Source organism: Argopecten irradians, unplaced genomic scaffold, assembly GCF_041381155.1.
Source record: "Argopecten irradians isolate NY unplaced genomic scaffold, Ai_NY scaffold_0367, whole genome shotgun sequence".
NCBI classification, from domain to species: domain Eukaryota; kingdom Metazoa; phylum Mollusca; class Bivalvia; order Pectinida; family Pectinidae; genus Argopecten; species Argopecten irradians.
The window spans coordinates 17,166-32,767 of NW_027187834.1; positions in this window are offsets into that span (position 1 = coordinate 17,166).

The window sequence follows — 15,602 nt, forward strand, 5'->3', positions numbered from 1 at the left end:
TACGATTTCACATTTTAAAGTGACATTTCCTGGTTCTATTTTTAGGTATCTGCATATGCCTATTCAGGCTGGTTCGGTAAGCATTGGTAGTTAACAAGTTGATTGATATAGATACAAACAGAGGTAAACTTACCGCGGGGCGGGCATCACGGCAGCTGTGGCATGTGACTGGACTGGACTAAGACTTTTATCGATCCGTACCGCAATACTATGTAACACTTATGGATATATGACAGAAATACATTTCAAATGTATAGTTTTTGGAGGGGACATGGTAATTTAGTATATCTAAATAAACAAGAAGCTTAATTGAATGTGATGAGGAGAAAAATAAAACTACCGGAGGTCGAATACAATAAATAATTAAGCGTACACATGAACATTTGATATGTACTACAAGGTTTTTTACATTATGTAAACACCATGTATTGTTACATACATTGTATATTGACTAGAATGTCCACATTTCCCATATTTACGTTGTAGTAATACACAAGTTCGTCTGCTAGAGCTTTGCCAATCCATGTATTAAACTATGCCATTATCTTTGCCTTGCGCATGCGCAATGCGCCACATGTCACACTTTATAACGGTCACAAATGAAAATGCCACACAGCCATTACGTTGTTCTCTTAGTAATGTTAACGTTTGTGACGTACATTTCCTAACGTGGCTAAACGTACTGTACAAATATAAGTGTAAACGGGGAGTCTTGTGTATAGTTATACAGAGTTAAATGTAGAACGTGTTTATTTGTATCATAGCTTAGCATTGATTAGATAAAAAAAACGACCACAACAACATGACACACCAAATAAAACGCTTGTTCCGACAGAACATCACGACACGTGTTTATCCTCTGCTGTAAATGGCAATGGTGACCTGTCTATACACGTATACATGTTTTATTATAGTATGTCCACTTTATCTGCTGACCAGCTGTTGACCAGTCGAACTAGCTCTTCCAACTGACCACTATGTATAGTCCAGGATGTTAACGAGCGGTACACAACTTATCTAAGTATATGCAAATAAACACAGTTTGTCGTATTATTATTATTCTCTTTATTGCCTCCAAATTTGAAGATTACAAAAGCATGAATAATAAACACAAATATACAAAGCATTTTTAAATATAAGAGTAATACAAAGTAAACATTACATTAATAAATAGTTATTTGTTCAATAATATAAGTACAAGTATAAGTATATACAAAATATCTTATAAATATTCATTTATACGTTAAATATAGGATGGCATAAAAGAGTGTGCAACCCGATGCTTTTTATTAACTTAATTATTATTCATTACCCATTATTCTTTTGTTATATGAGATTTATAACAAAATCATACAACTATTAGTAGGGATGGGCAGAGCCCTACAAGTACCAGCGAGGCGTTACGGGCTCGCACATCTATTCTATAATTTTAAGAATATAGCATGTAATTCACATTAAAGTGTTATACTTTAAAAATATATCAACTCCTCTTTTTTCAATTAATACATAATTAAGCATAATATGATTTACACATCTTGTACACATAGACAACAGATTTTATTCTGAAATCATTCAGTTCTTCTTCACTAATAGTGAAGGAAACATTCCCTCCAATCAATATATGAAATATCTGTACATCTGTAAGCGAGTGTAAATATACACTAAACAATATATCACTGATATCAATTATGCAACACCAAAGTTGGTCTCTCAACGCAGAGGTATATGAACATTGTAGAACTAAATGTGTCATAGGGTCCGTGTACAGAAACCCACATTTATGACATAATTCCATCGTATTCAAACTACGTATAGTTATAACTATTTTCATTATATAATGTATTATTTCTCTGTATTGAGGGAACAAAAGCGCTAGCTTCCATAAAATATAAGGTTTAAGTTCGTTATGTAATTCACGAAATCTTCTAAAGTCTGTATCAATTTTCATATGTTCATTAAAATTATGCTCCTCAAATTTCATAACGGCATTGTAAACTATTTTTTTCCAAACAACATTCTTTCTAAAAGTTCCGGTTTCAAAAAATGTTTTTAACTCTTTATATAATGAGTACTTGTTCAATATTTCTACTATGTCAGGAATAAATCCCTTTTGGTATGTTCTACCTAGACGAAAAAGAAGGAGTCTAGTAGTAAAAACTTTAAAAACAAGAGATGTTGGTTTCATTCTACATAATCTTCCAAAAAATAACAATTTTCTGGTGTCTATATACGCTTCAATAGAGGTCCAACCAAGTAATGATGTGCACATATCCGTTCTGGTCCTCTTTTCGAATCCCTGTATCGATTTAACAATAAAGTGTTGTGCTCTCTCTAACATTGTAATTTTCCGTTCTTGTGAGTTGCCAAAGCTCGCAACCGTATAAAGCAGATGGATAAACCTTAATTTTGATAATTTTTGCAACAGTTAAGGGGTTAAGGGCACATGGATGAGCACCAGAGCGGACAATGGACATTGTACCTGACCTTAATTTTTTACAAGCATTCGATGTTCTATCAAAATAATTTTGTTTGGAATTTAATAATATACCAACATGTGTAATTTCTTCAGTCTGTGGCATAATACAATTATAAAGATAAGCATTATTATACACAGTACAAGTTCTTATCCTTTGATTTGTAAAAGTTACAATTTTGCTTTTTATGGCAGAAAATGAAAAACGCCATTTTCTACTATAATCTTCACAGATTAAAATCATTTTCTGAAGGCTTTTAAAACTGGTGCTAACTAAACAGATATCATCTGCTTGTGTGGGAACACTAACATTCAAATCTACAATCACTGCACCTAGACCAGAATTCTCTATTTTATTTAATAAATCATTAATAAAAACTAAATACATTTTGGCAGACAATGCCCCTCCCTGTAATATTCCACGTTCCATTTTGAGCATGGGAGACTTTAACCCATTATATAAAACACAACTTTCAACATTTGTATACATACATTTTAGTAAAATCCACATTTTTGAATTAAGACCCAATTCACAAAGTTTGTATAGTAATCCAGCATGCCACACGGTGTCAAATGCTTTATTACTGTCTAAAAATGCAACATGAACATTTGAACCATATTCGATATTGTGATTAATGTAAACTAAATGACGTACATAAACTACACAAGTTCTTTTGATAAGCAGACTGCTGTTGATTCGGAAACAAGTTAGAATTAAGAACTGTTTTAATTATTTCCGATAGAATAATTTCAAACAATTTGAAAAATACAGGTAGCAATGTGATTCCCCTGTAACTATTTGGGTCATCTTTCTTTTTACCTTGACCTTTGTACAATGTTATAATAATACCTTTTTTTTCCAATCTTTTGGAATATATTCGTTTTTTATAACACAGTTGAACAATCTAGCTATATAATCAAAAAGAAACGTACCACCATATTTTATGTGCTCATATACTAAGCCATCCCATCCTCCTGCTTTCTTAGATTTCATTTTTTTACACAATAAAACAATCTCCGAAGTGCTAACACATTCATTCAGATATATATCCTCCTCGTTACGGACTAATGCCTCAATTTCAGCCACACGATTGGTGATTTCTGCATGAAAATTACTTTTAAATTCTTTATTCGATGCATCTCGGAATAGATTTTCGAAATGAGATGCCCATGCTTTAACAATGCTATTGGGGTCACGTAAAACAATATTATTGTATTTCATTTCAGTCTGAAGTACTTGATTTTTTAAAAGATTTTCCCTCTGTATAACTGCCAAAACAAATTTTGATCGATTTCACTAGATTTATCTATTTCATTAAATTGATCAGACATATACTTATTGAATGCCTCACGGAGGTTTCTTCTGAAGTTTTACTTTCTTTATATTCAAGAAAACTTTTAAATTTCTAGGTTTTCCATCTTTTATCCAAACTTGTCTTTTTGATTGGACATTTTTATGCAATTCTGATAATGCAGTAGACCAGTATGGTTTTAGATAACTTTTGTACTTAATTGTTGGTAAGGTTGAGTTAGAAGATTGTAAAATGGCAGATACAATGTCTCTGTTCAACTGATCTATAGCTTCATTAGATATTTGATCATTTGGCAATTTTATCAATCTTAATTCATTTTCTAACTCCAATCTATATTCATTAATATCACCGTTTACGATGGATTTTTTCCAGTTATATTTTACAAACTTAGATGAAATGATAGTTTAAATGTTATCATTGAACGTTCATTATGATAGGGATTATAATAATTATATATAGATACAGTATGACCTACGTACCTGGTGCGTCTGTAGTAGTGTAAAGTATTCCGTGATGTGTAAAAGGTTTTCACACCGGAGCGTGGGAGATCAAGCTCCCAGATAAGGGGCCCTAGAACACTTTCTGCGGTACTACCACGTTGGTCACCTACATTTCGAGTTATTGTTTCTTTACTGGGTAACTAGAGTTATCAAATTAAGCGTAAATATTGAATATTTCCATTAGTCTATTTAATATGAGCAGCAGTGCCTTTGATTATAGGTTGTTTGCCAAACTACTTTAAGTTAAATATATATTAATATGACGTCCAACACATTTGCACGTAATACACTTCATTTTAAATATTTGCTCTAAGAAGATATGTCATTTTTTTACGGCCACAGTGTCATATGAATTTACAAATTACTACATGTAATAACAACTCTTCAAATATAAATACATTCTTAAAGAACGTGCACGGGCCCGAAGGGAAACATAACAATTAAAACGTCGGAAAGAAAAGGCCTACCTACATTTACCTACATTTACCTACATTAAGTCAAGTTATAATTACAGTCCCCATTTGGCCTGTAAACATGGACGTGTATCAGATCGTTTAGGCTCTTTACCACATAGACAACTATACAATACACATACCTTGATAGTGTTGTATGAGAAGGAACTACGCGTTACAGATTGTATATTAAAACAATAGCCTTACGGCTTACAAGTATGTAGTATATAACCTTTCCGAAAAGGTTTTTACATTTTAAAGGTAGGTTTCGCCCAACCAAATAAATAGTTTTTTTGTAAAATCCGATAAACGGAAGAAAAGATGAAAAAAACATATTGAAAATATCTCAATTTAATTTCTTTATGCGTTTGAGATTGAACAAATGTGTCTTGAATACAAAAAATTGTACGTAGGAAATGAAAAAAATAAGATTTTAAACTCAAAAATGGTAATTTTTCAGCAAATTTTTCATATTTGTCTTCATGCAGCAAAAATGTTTCCCAACAACATTATTCGTAATCAGTTATTTGATCTCTTATCAATCAATAGATCAATGAAAACACCAACAAAAATTAAAATATATAGAAATGCAAAAGATAATTATTTTTATACCCTCATTAGGTTTACAAAACATCACCAGGTGCGTATAATGGGCATATGTTATTTTTCGAACTCGAAACCGCTAACGCTGACCAGCGTCTCAAAAATAATTATTACAGCACAACATCTACTGATAGAGTAACAAATGTAACCTAAGCCTGTGTTTCCGTTTATATCATTTTCCAGAACGTTTGTGTCTTTGAAAATGTGAACATTCATTGTTTATTTCCTATGCATAGCATAGGCAAAATGTTAGATGGTTACTACAGTGTCACATATTTCTTTCACTGGTTCTTAATGATAACCATTATCATTGTACGTGCTTTCTCGCCTCACTGCTCCATCCACTGAAGAGACTCGGCATGTCTGGTACTTGTAGCTGGTAGTCCAAATTATCAGAATAATCGAGATATCAGTATCAAATTCGTCGAAAGCCATAGCGTTGTCTTCAATGTCGATGAGCTGATGTGACAGTACATTACCAGTGTTGTTCTAGCCTGTCATCTTTCATAACCCATCCTTGGCCAGAGTTCATATAAGGAACAATAGGTTCAGAGATGTGGGATCTCCCTCAGATTCTAACATATCGTATATACTGTTCCAGACTTCCTCTGCATAATGGAAACTACACCAGATCCACATTATTCGAATGGTGGAATTGGTTTTAGCACATAGCTCCATAATTTGTATGAAGTACCATTCATTAATCTAGTGGACCCTCGTGCGCCCATAAATGGCACAGGTGATATCATCGAGGTCATTAATGAGGCCATTAATGTTAAATGTTTTTCATTGGTCTGACTTTTCCCACTCCCTTGAAGGTGCTGGTTGTGTCACATCTGGTGTATGCGTAAAGAGACCATTGAAGACTCTCCAGAAATAAAATTTTCTATAGTGCTTTTCAGACTTGGCAAATAGTGGAACTTCACTGCGGACCTCATTTATGACCTCAAAGAATCCACCTTCACTGAAGGTTCACAAGAATGAGGAATTGTGCTTCATACGAAATAAGGAGAACCAGCTCAAACCTTCGCAGAATGTGGATCTGATAGTCTGGAACATCATATACGATATTTGAATCACTATGTTGGAAACAGGAAGAGATCCTACATCCCTGACACTGATGTTTCTTATGTTAACTCTGGCCATGGACGGTTGGCAAGCTACAACCACGATGGCAACCTGGTAATGTAATGTCACATCAGCTCATCTTCATCAGCTCATCGCTATCGAAGACAAAGAACTAGTGAAAAAAATATGTGACACTGTTAAGTAACCATCTGACATTTCCTGACGTTATACACAGGAGATAACACTGGATGTGCTCATTCTAAAAGGCACAAAACGTTTCGGAAAGTGTCATGGTATTTACGGTATGACAGAATTACCTCAGTTTTAATTTGATACCATATAGCTATTAGTTGGCATTTTGCTGTAATAATTCAGTTTAAGACGCTACTAGTGTACAACATTTCGAACATGAAAATGAATTATTTTGAAGTCCCACTTAGATATTCAGCCAACCTAAAATTCTTTGTTAAGATTTAAATTTTCAATAGCCACTATTATATTCAGGAAATTCTAAGACACCAGGAAACTGTAGTCTCGGCGGTTTGGGAAAAATACACTATCATATGACCTGTATACGCAATCGGTGATGCTTTGTAAACCGAATGATGGTATAACAATAATTCGTTTTTGTATCTCTATATATTTTTATTGTTTTACTGAGTGATTAGAGGTAAAATTACTGTTTACGAATAATAGTTTGTTGTTATTAAATATTTGTCTACTTCAGTTAAAAATGTCAATGTTATGAATATTTTTCATTTTTTAGTGAAATTCGTGATGGCGGCCATCTTGATGACGTCATAACCGGAACTTATACAATGTTAACATTGTTTTTTATTCTTGTTTTTGTTTAAACTGATTTATAAGTGGATAAAAAACTAATTAGGAATAATAGTTTGCGGTTGGAAAACGTTTTTGTTGCGTCAAGCAAAATATGAAAAATTTACTAAAAAATTACCATTTTTGGGCTTAAAATCCTAATTTTTCGCTTCCTGCGTAACAATCACTACATGTATTTGGTTCTTTGGTCCTGATATGATTTTAGTGTTCTATGGTGGTCATTTTGATACCTCATTTGTCTACTTCGGTTGAAAAATGTCAATGTTATGACTATTTTTCATTTTTTAGTGAAATTTGAGATGGCGGCCATCTTGATGACGTCATAACCGGAAGTTCATCCCAACTTATGCAATGTTAACATTTTGATTTGTGATCAGTGGGTCATAAGGGTTAAGAAAAATATTGGTTCGGAGGTTTGGAGGGGGGGGTGCATGTGGGACCCTCCTAGCCCATGGCCTAAAGGATTTCATTTGTGTCTCACGAATCATTTTTGTATAAAAACAAAATTTGAAGCGGAACGCATACGTAAATGACTATATATAAGCGAAACAAGCCACCACAAAATTGACATTTAGTGGGTAATTGAAAATTAAATGTGCGTAACTGAGTTATGATTTTTAGGTGAATGGTGGGTATATGACAAACATTCTTCGTGCATTTTAGGGGTTTTCACATATGGGTGAAAAGACCTATTAATGTTGTTTTTGTTCTGTTTTCTATTATTCTTCTGCACAGAAATTTGTATACAAAGGATCTCCGAAATTGCAATATTCACCATATTGTATTGTATGAGTTTGAGGTAAGGCAGCAGCATTTTTATGTTGGTCCGACATTCAATATGGCTGCGATGACCTCACTTCCGGTTTTTAAACTTATGTCAATATCTCGTTGACGACTTGACGCATTTCTTTCTGTTTTGGATATATTATGTAAAATGGAGCACATAACTAATGTAACACTTTTCTGTAGAACATCAACTTCCGGTTGGAATAAGGGTCAAAGTTTAAAAGTGCAATTTTTCGAAAAAATCATAAAAAAATCTTTTGCTTAAGTTATAGAAAATCCTGAGACCTAATATTGGGTCTGTAGCATGCTGACATAAATGCATACGAAGTTCAAGAATATGATTGATCTTGACCTGCATCCAAGGTCATATGGGCAAAAATTTCTTGAATTTTTAGATGACTTCTTCTAAGATCTGGGAAGCATAGAGCCTCGAAATTGGACCTGTAACACGATTAGTGCTAACAAATTTGTTAAAATGAATGACCTTGAAAGAAATTCCTTGTTGATGAAAACCCGTGAAATTGTCCAGTGACAATTTCTGTTATTTCCTTGTTTTCATACTACATCTATATTTCTGATTGGTCGATTCTTTTCATAACTCTAGAAAAGTTGAAAATTTTGGATACTGTGATGCCTGATGATTTCTAATTGGTCGATTTTTTTCATACCTCCGACGTTATAAGAACCCCTGACGTAAAAAAGAGTAAGTCCATGGAAATAAACGTAAAATCATCAGTACACTTCCATAATTTAAATGAACATGACACATCTTTAGGATTTCAACATTTTCAAATTATAACTACAAATACTGTTGCAATAATATATAGGGATTGGATTTCGCTTTTATGTTAACCATGCTTGTATGGAGCAATTCCTCTAGGAATATATGACATGGGGCGCCCCATATTGAATATATTCTTAGAGGAATTGCTCCATACAAGCATGGTTAACATATAAGCGAAATCCAATCCCTATATTTACACTCACACGATTTTTTTTTATTTATATTTAATGCAGTAAAATCGTCATTTGAATGTGACGTAAATATTCAATAAAAGTCTGTCAAAAGTGGGAGGAGCTTACTCAATTGAACAGCGAATGATGACTCTTCACGTAAGGTTGAATTATTCATCCGCGACGACAAAAAAGTTCAATATTTTATTGTAAAATAAACATGACAAACAAAGTAAATTTCAGAGATAATTTTATTTAATAAGATCACAAATTTGAATATATATTGAATTTTGCTAAAAGTTTATATATAGCGTAAAAATATAAAGAATTTCTACTCGGCCACATGTGTGAACTCTGTGACCGTTATTGTGCAGCGAGGCGAAGCTGACGCACGCTTACACACTGGAGTTTGTCGAAGTTGTCAAAACACAGGTGTTCAAGTAGCTCAATTTGTTTGAGATTGTTGTCTGACTTGACGATATAACATCTTTAGAGCCATATGATTATATAATCTACGCTTAGATCCATCGCCATCGATAGATGGAACAATTTCACTTGTGTTCGATGGATACAATGTATTTGTGGTGACGCGTAACTGCCAACAATTACTAGCGGCGCATGTTTTATAATACACATGATTAAATTCTTAAAAAAAAACAAAGACAAGAGGATGTGTTACCTTTGTCAGAGGGTCTCACGCCCGTCCACCCCAAAGACTCGATCGTAGGACGAACACAGACACAGAGGTAATGTTTACATTTGACATCCATTATTTTTAACAAAAATGAAAGCACTGCACACTGCACGTCGCCCCGGGCGGGATATTTTTCCCGCTTCTTTATACAGTTGTTAATTTAAAAAATGTTTCTATCATATATAAACAAAAGACATGTATATATTGTTTACATTTTTCCAAAATTCTATGAAAAACAGCAATATACATGTAATGTTGCGTCAATATGTAAACAAAGCCATGTGTTTCATTTAAAAATGTAGCCCCTTTACGTTGCATAGAACATTTTCATACGCAAGTTCAAAGTTCAATATTACCATGCAGTTATGGTAAACAAAATCGGCTAGTATTTGCGTATAGTGAACAAGCCTAGCAAGTGTGAATATTTCAAAAGCGGCACAGTCACTGAACTATTGGATAATATATCAATGTGCCACATTTCAATTTATTTAATTATAAAAGTAAGTGAAATCACAAAATGCTCATTGAGTTATCTAATATAAATTATAAGCATTATTCTCAATATATTTTGGGTTTCTGAAGTCATAGACAAAAAACGGACGGGAATTCTTTTTTATATATCATTCCATTTTTTGGATAAATAAATTGATATGCCACTAGTATACATATGACTTCCAAGTGTTTGATTGGTTTATATTTGGACATTGTAAACGAACTACCATTTTCTGTTAGTTTCGCGTCACATATGACATCATTAAAAGGAATCAAATGACGTCATACTCGTGTTTTTAATATGGAGAAACATTTCAGTTAGCACAATATTAACCTCCTCGTGGTCATGTATTAGCCAATTATATTACATAGTATACAGATATCTATACACAGACCGGATCACTTTGACAGCCGAGGATGTGGTACCAGTACTTAGTGTCGACATTCTCATCTCTATATGTGAGGAATTTGTCGTCAAGAACCTGACTGTGGAGACCGCATGCGTGTTTTTGGAAGAAGCACACGTGTTTCAGATTGAAAGTCTGCATAATGAATGCCTACGCTTCATCTTAATAACGCGCTGGATGTTCTAAACTCTTCGACCTTCAATGACCTCTGCCGGGATTGTGTAATGCTTGTTACTGGTTCTGACAACCTCCTTGTCTCGGAGAGCAGTGTCTACGACGCCCTCATCAGATGGGCGGAGGCGGAATGTTCTCGACAAAAAATGAAGGTACATGTACATTTTATACTTAGTTATCCATTGAAGTACATTTTATACTAAGTAATCCATTGAAGTACATTTTTTACTCAGTTATCTATTGAGGTACATCTTATCCCTAGTTATCCATCGAGGTGCATTTTATAATAAGTTATCCTTTGTGGTACATTTTATACTTAGTTTTCCAGTGAGATACATTTTATACCTAGTGGTCCATCAAAGTACATTTTATACTTAGTTATCCATCGCGGTGCATTTTTTTACTTAATTATCTATTGAGGTTCATGTACATTTTATACGTAGTTTCCATCGAGGTAAATTTTATACTTAGTTATCCTTAAAGATGCTCCACCGCCGACAGAGCATAAATGGTATTCATCTTTTGAAGAATATTTGGTGTTTAATCGTGTATATATATGTCTAACTAGCACAAAAATAATATAACATAATTTATTTTGCCTTTGGTGCATGCGCAATCAGTACTTCATTCCATATAGGATATAGGGCCACGGATTTTTTTCGGGATGCAATTAATTATTTTTCATATTATAACTAGAAGTAAAATTAGAAGCTCGAACTTTTGAATGGTGGTAATGGTGTAAAGTAAGTAAGTTTTGTAATTGAATAAAATACTAAATCGTCTGCTCCTGTTTTTAATAGTGAAAACATACCATTTGTCAGCGGTGGAGCATCTTTAACGGTACATTTGTTACTTAGTAATCCATTAATGTACATTTTATGCTTAGTTGTCCATTGAGGAGCATTTTATACTTAGCATTTCAATTAGGTACATTTTATAATTTGTAATCCATTGAGGCAATTGAGGTACATTTTATACTTAATAATTAATTTGCTTCAAAACATGGTTGCTGTAACATCACGTTTTGGTCGATATTTTGCGGTTTTCTATATGAAGCATGTTCGCGGATTCATTTTTCCTTTTCTCGAGGATATTAAAGATAACTTCCCTATTGAACCCACCTCTCCATGGAGGTCAGGGTCAAACCTTAATCAAACTGTTTCCATTGGTCCAAGATTGTCCGAATACAACTCATCCAAAACTCCTTATGATTACTAGCGGTTTGAGGATTTACCACTGTTCAGCTCTATTTGACCCCGCCCTCATACCCCAGAGGGGTCAGAGTCAAAATGTATACAAACTCCGTTTCCCTTTAGCAAAGGATGGCTCTGACAAAATTTGGTCGAAATTCAATCAGAACTATATGACTTATACCGACGTAATGTAAATGTTGACAGACGAAGTACGCTGCCCCATGGTATCCGCTAAAGACACTTTAATAGTCGCGTAACAGGAGATCGGTCAAGGTCTGCATTTTTGCTTGGCGTAACCGAATAAACAGGGCTCCTAGCGGGACTCTCAGATTCAGTCATGATTTCTACCTTATTAATTCTGACATTTCTAATTCAATGTTTTAGTAAAAATATAAAAGTATTTCTAATCAAAATAAAGCAAATTAAGCACAATTCACTGTGATCTTGTTTCTCTAATTTTGGTCAGTTTCCTTAACTTGTAATATGAAGCTTTTAGAAAATAACATTCTCGCTACAATTCTTAATCAGTGAGAGCTTAAATATAACATAAAAATAAAATTTCACCCTTGACTTTTGAAATATATATATAACGAGTTAATAAATATACAATCACACATTTTATTAGCAAACGTTATACAGATCTACCTATTTCCTCGATATTCCAGGTGTTATTATTACTTTCACCATACCCACCCCTCTTTGGCTATGTTCTATTAACATTGCAGGTTTTTTAGGGAAACAACTGGCCTATTACATACGCACAGATATTTCCTTCGAAGATTAACAAGGAACAACACTTAATTTCAAAACAAACTACATAATGAACTGTTATTCAATTATTTTAATGTGCATCAAAAGACCAGATAACCTGTCTCATCTGTATCACATAAAGCCTTCCTTTGTGGTATTGCATGTTGCTGGGTTGAATATTGGATAAGTGATAGTAACACGTAAAATATCGAGGATGGTGTTCGTAAGGTATTTCTATGTGTAAACAATGGTTCTAAACACACAATTACCGTTACCACTAATCATTGGTACTGAGTTAAGATTAAATATATTTTGTTATGCGATTTTCAAATACGAACAATACACATATCGAAATTAATCAAATTAAATTCTTACTTGTGCAGTATCATATCATATACATTATTATAAATCTTAAACAGACATCAAATAATTATTTATAATTGCAATAATTAATACAAAATAATATGCAACTTTCACAATTCTATCCTTCAATAACCGTAACATCACTGTCACATCCTTTAATATTCAAAATCTGACATAATTAAAACCTTACAAAATCTCACCATTATGCAATATCAGCTTCACGCAATTATAATCTCAGTCTCACACAATTATCAGGTACACCATTACATAATCTCAGTCTAACACAATTATCAGGTACATCATTACATAATCTCAGTATCACACAATTATCAGGTACACCATTACATAATCTCAGTCTCACACAATTATCTGGTACAACATTACATAATCTCAGTCCCACACAATCATCTGGTACACCATTACATAATCTCAGTCTCACAAAATTACCAGGTACACCATTACATAATCTAAGTCTCACACAACTATCAGGTACATCATTACATAATCTAAGTCCCACACAATTATCAGGTACACCATTACATAATCTCAGTCTCACACAATTATCTGATACACCATTACATAATCTCAGTCTAACACAATTATCTGGTTCACCATTACATAATCTCAGTTCACACAATTATCTGGTTCACCATTACATAATCTCAGTCTCACACAATTATCAGGTACACCATTGCATAATCTCAGTCTCACACAAATATCAGATACATCTATTACATAATCTCAGTCTCACACAATTATCAGGTATACCATTACATAATCTCAGTTTCACACAATTATCAGGTACACATTTACATAATCTCAGTCTCACACAATTATCAGGTACACCATTACATAATCTCAGTCTCACACAATTATCAGGTACACCATTACATAATCTCAGTCTCACACAATTATCTGCTACACCATTACATAATCTCAGTGCCACACAATTATCTGCTACACCATTACATAATCTCAGTGCCACACAATTATCAGGTACACCATTACATAATCTCAGTGCCACACAATTATCAGGTACACCATTACATAATCTCATTCTCACACAATTAATTATCTGCTACACCTTTACATAATCTCAGTCTCACACAATTATCTGCTACACCATTACATAATCTCAGTGCCACACAATTATCTGGTACACCATTACATAATCTCAGTCTCACACAATTATCTGCTACACCATTACATAATCTCAGTCTCACACAATTATCAGGTATACCATTACATAATCTCAGTCTCACAAAATTATCAGGTACATCATTACATAATCTAAGTCCCACACAATTATCAGGTACACCATTACATAATCTCAGTCTCACACAATTATCTGGTACAACATTACATAATCTCAGTCCCACACAATCATCTGGTACACCATTACATAATCTCAGTCTCACAAAATTACCAGGTACACCTTTACATAATCTAAGTCTCACACAACTATCAGGTACATCATTACATAATCTAAGTCCCACACAATTATCAGGTACACCATTACATAATCTCAGTCTCACACAATTATCTGATACACCATTACATAATCTCAGTCTAACACAATTATCTGGTACACCATTACATAATCTCAGTTCACACAATTATCAGGTACACCATTACATAATCTCAGTGCCACACAATTATCAGGTACACCATTACATAATCTCAGTCCCACACAATTATCAGGTACACCATTACATAATCTCAGTCTCACACAATTATCAGGTACACCATTACATAATCTCAGTCCCACACAATTATCAGGTACACCATTACATAATCTCAGTCTCACACAATTATCAGATACATCATTACATAATCTCAGTCTCACACAATTATCAGGTACATCATTAAACAATCTCAGTATTGCACAATTATCTGCAACACCATTACATAATTACAGTCTCACACAATTATCATGTACACCATTACATAATCACAGTGCCACACAATTATCAGGTACACCATTACATAATCTCAGTCTCACACAATTATCAGGTACACCATTACATAATCTCAGTCTCACACAATTATCAGGTACACCATTACATAATCTCAGTCTCACACAATTATCAGGTACACCATTACATAATCTCAGTCTCACACAATTATCAGGTACACCATTACATAATCTCAGTCTCACACAATTATCTGGTTCACCATTACATATTCTCAGTCTCACACAATTATCAGGTACACCATTGCATAATCTTAGTCTCACACAATTAACAGATACATCATTACGTAATCTCAGTCTCACACAATTATCTGGTACACCATTACATAATCTCAGTCTCACACAATTATCAGGTACACCATTACATAATCTCAGTCTCACACAATTATCAGGTACACCATTACATAATCTCAGTCTCACACAATTATCTGGTACACCATTACATAATCTCAGTCTCACACAATTATCAGGTACACCATTACATAATCTCAGTCTCACACAATTATCAGGTACACCATTACATAATCTCAGTCTCACACAATTATCAGGTACACCATTACATAATCTC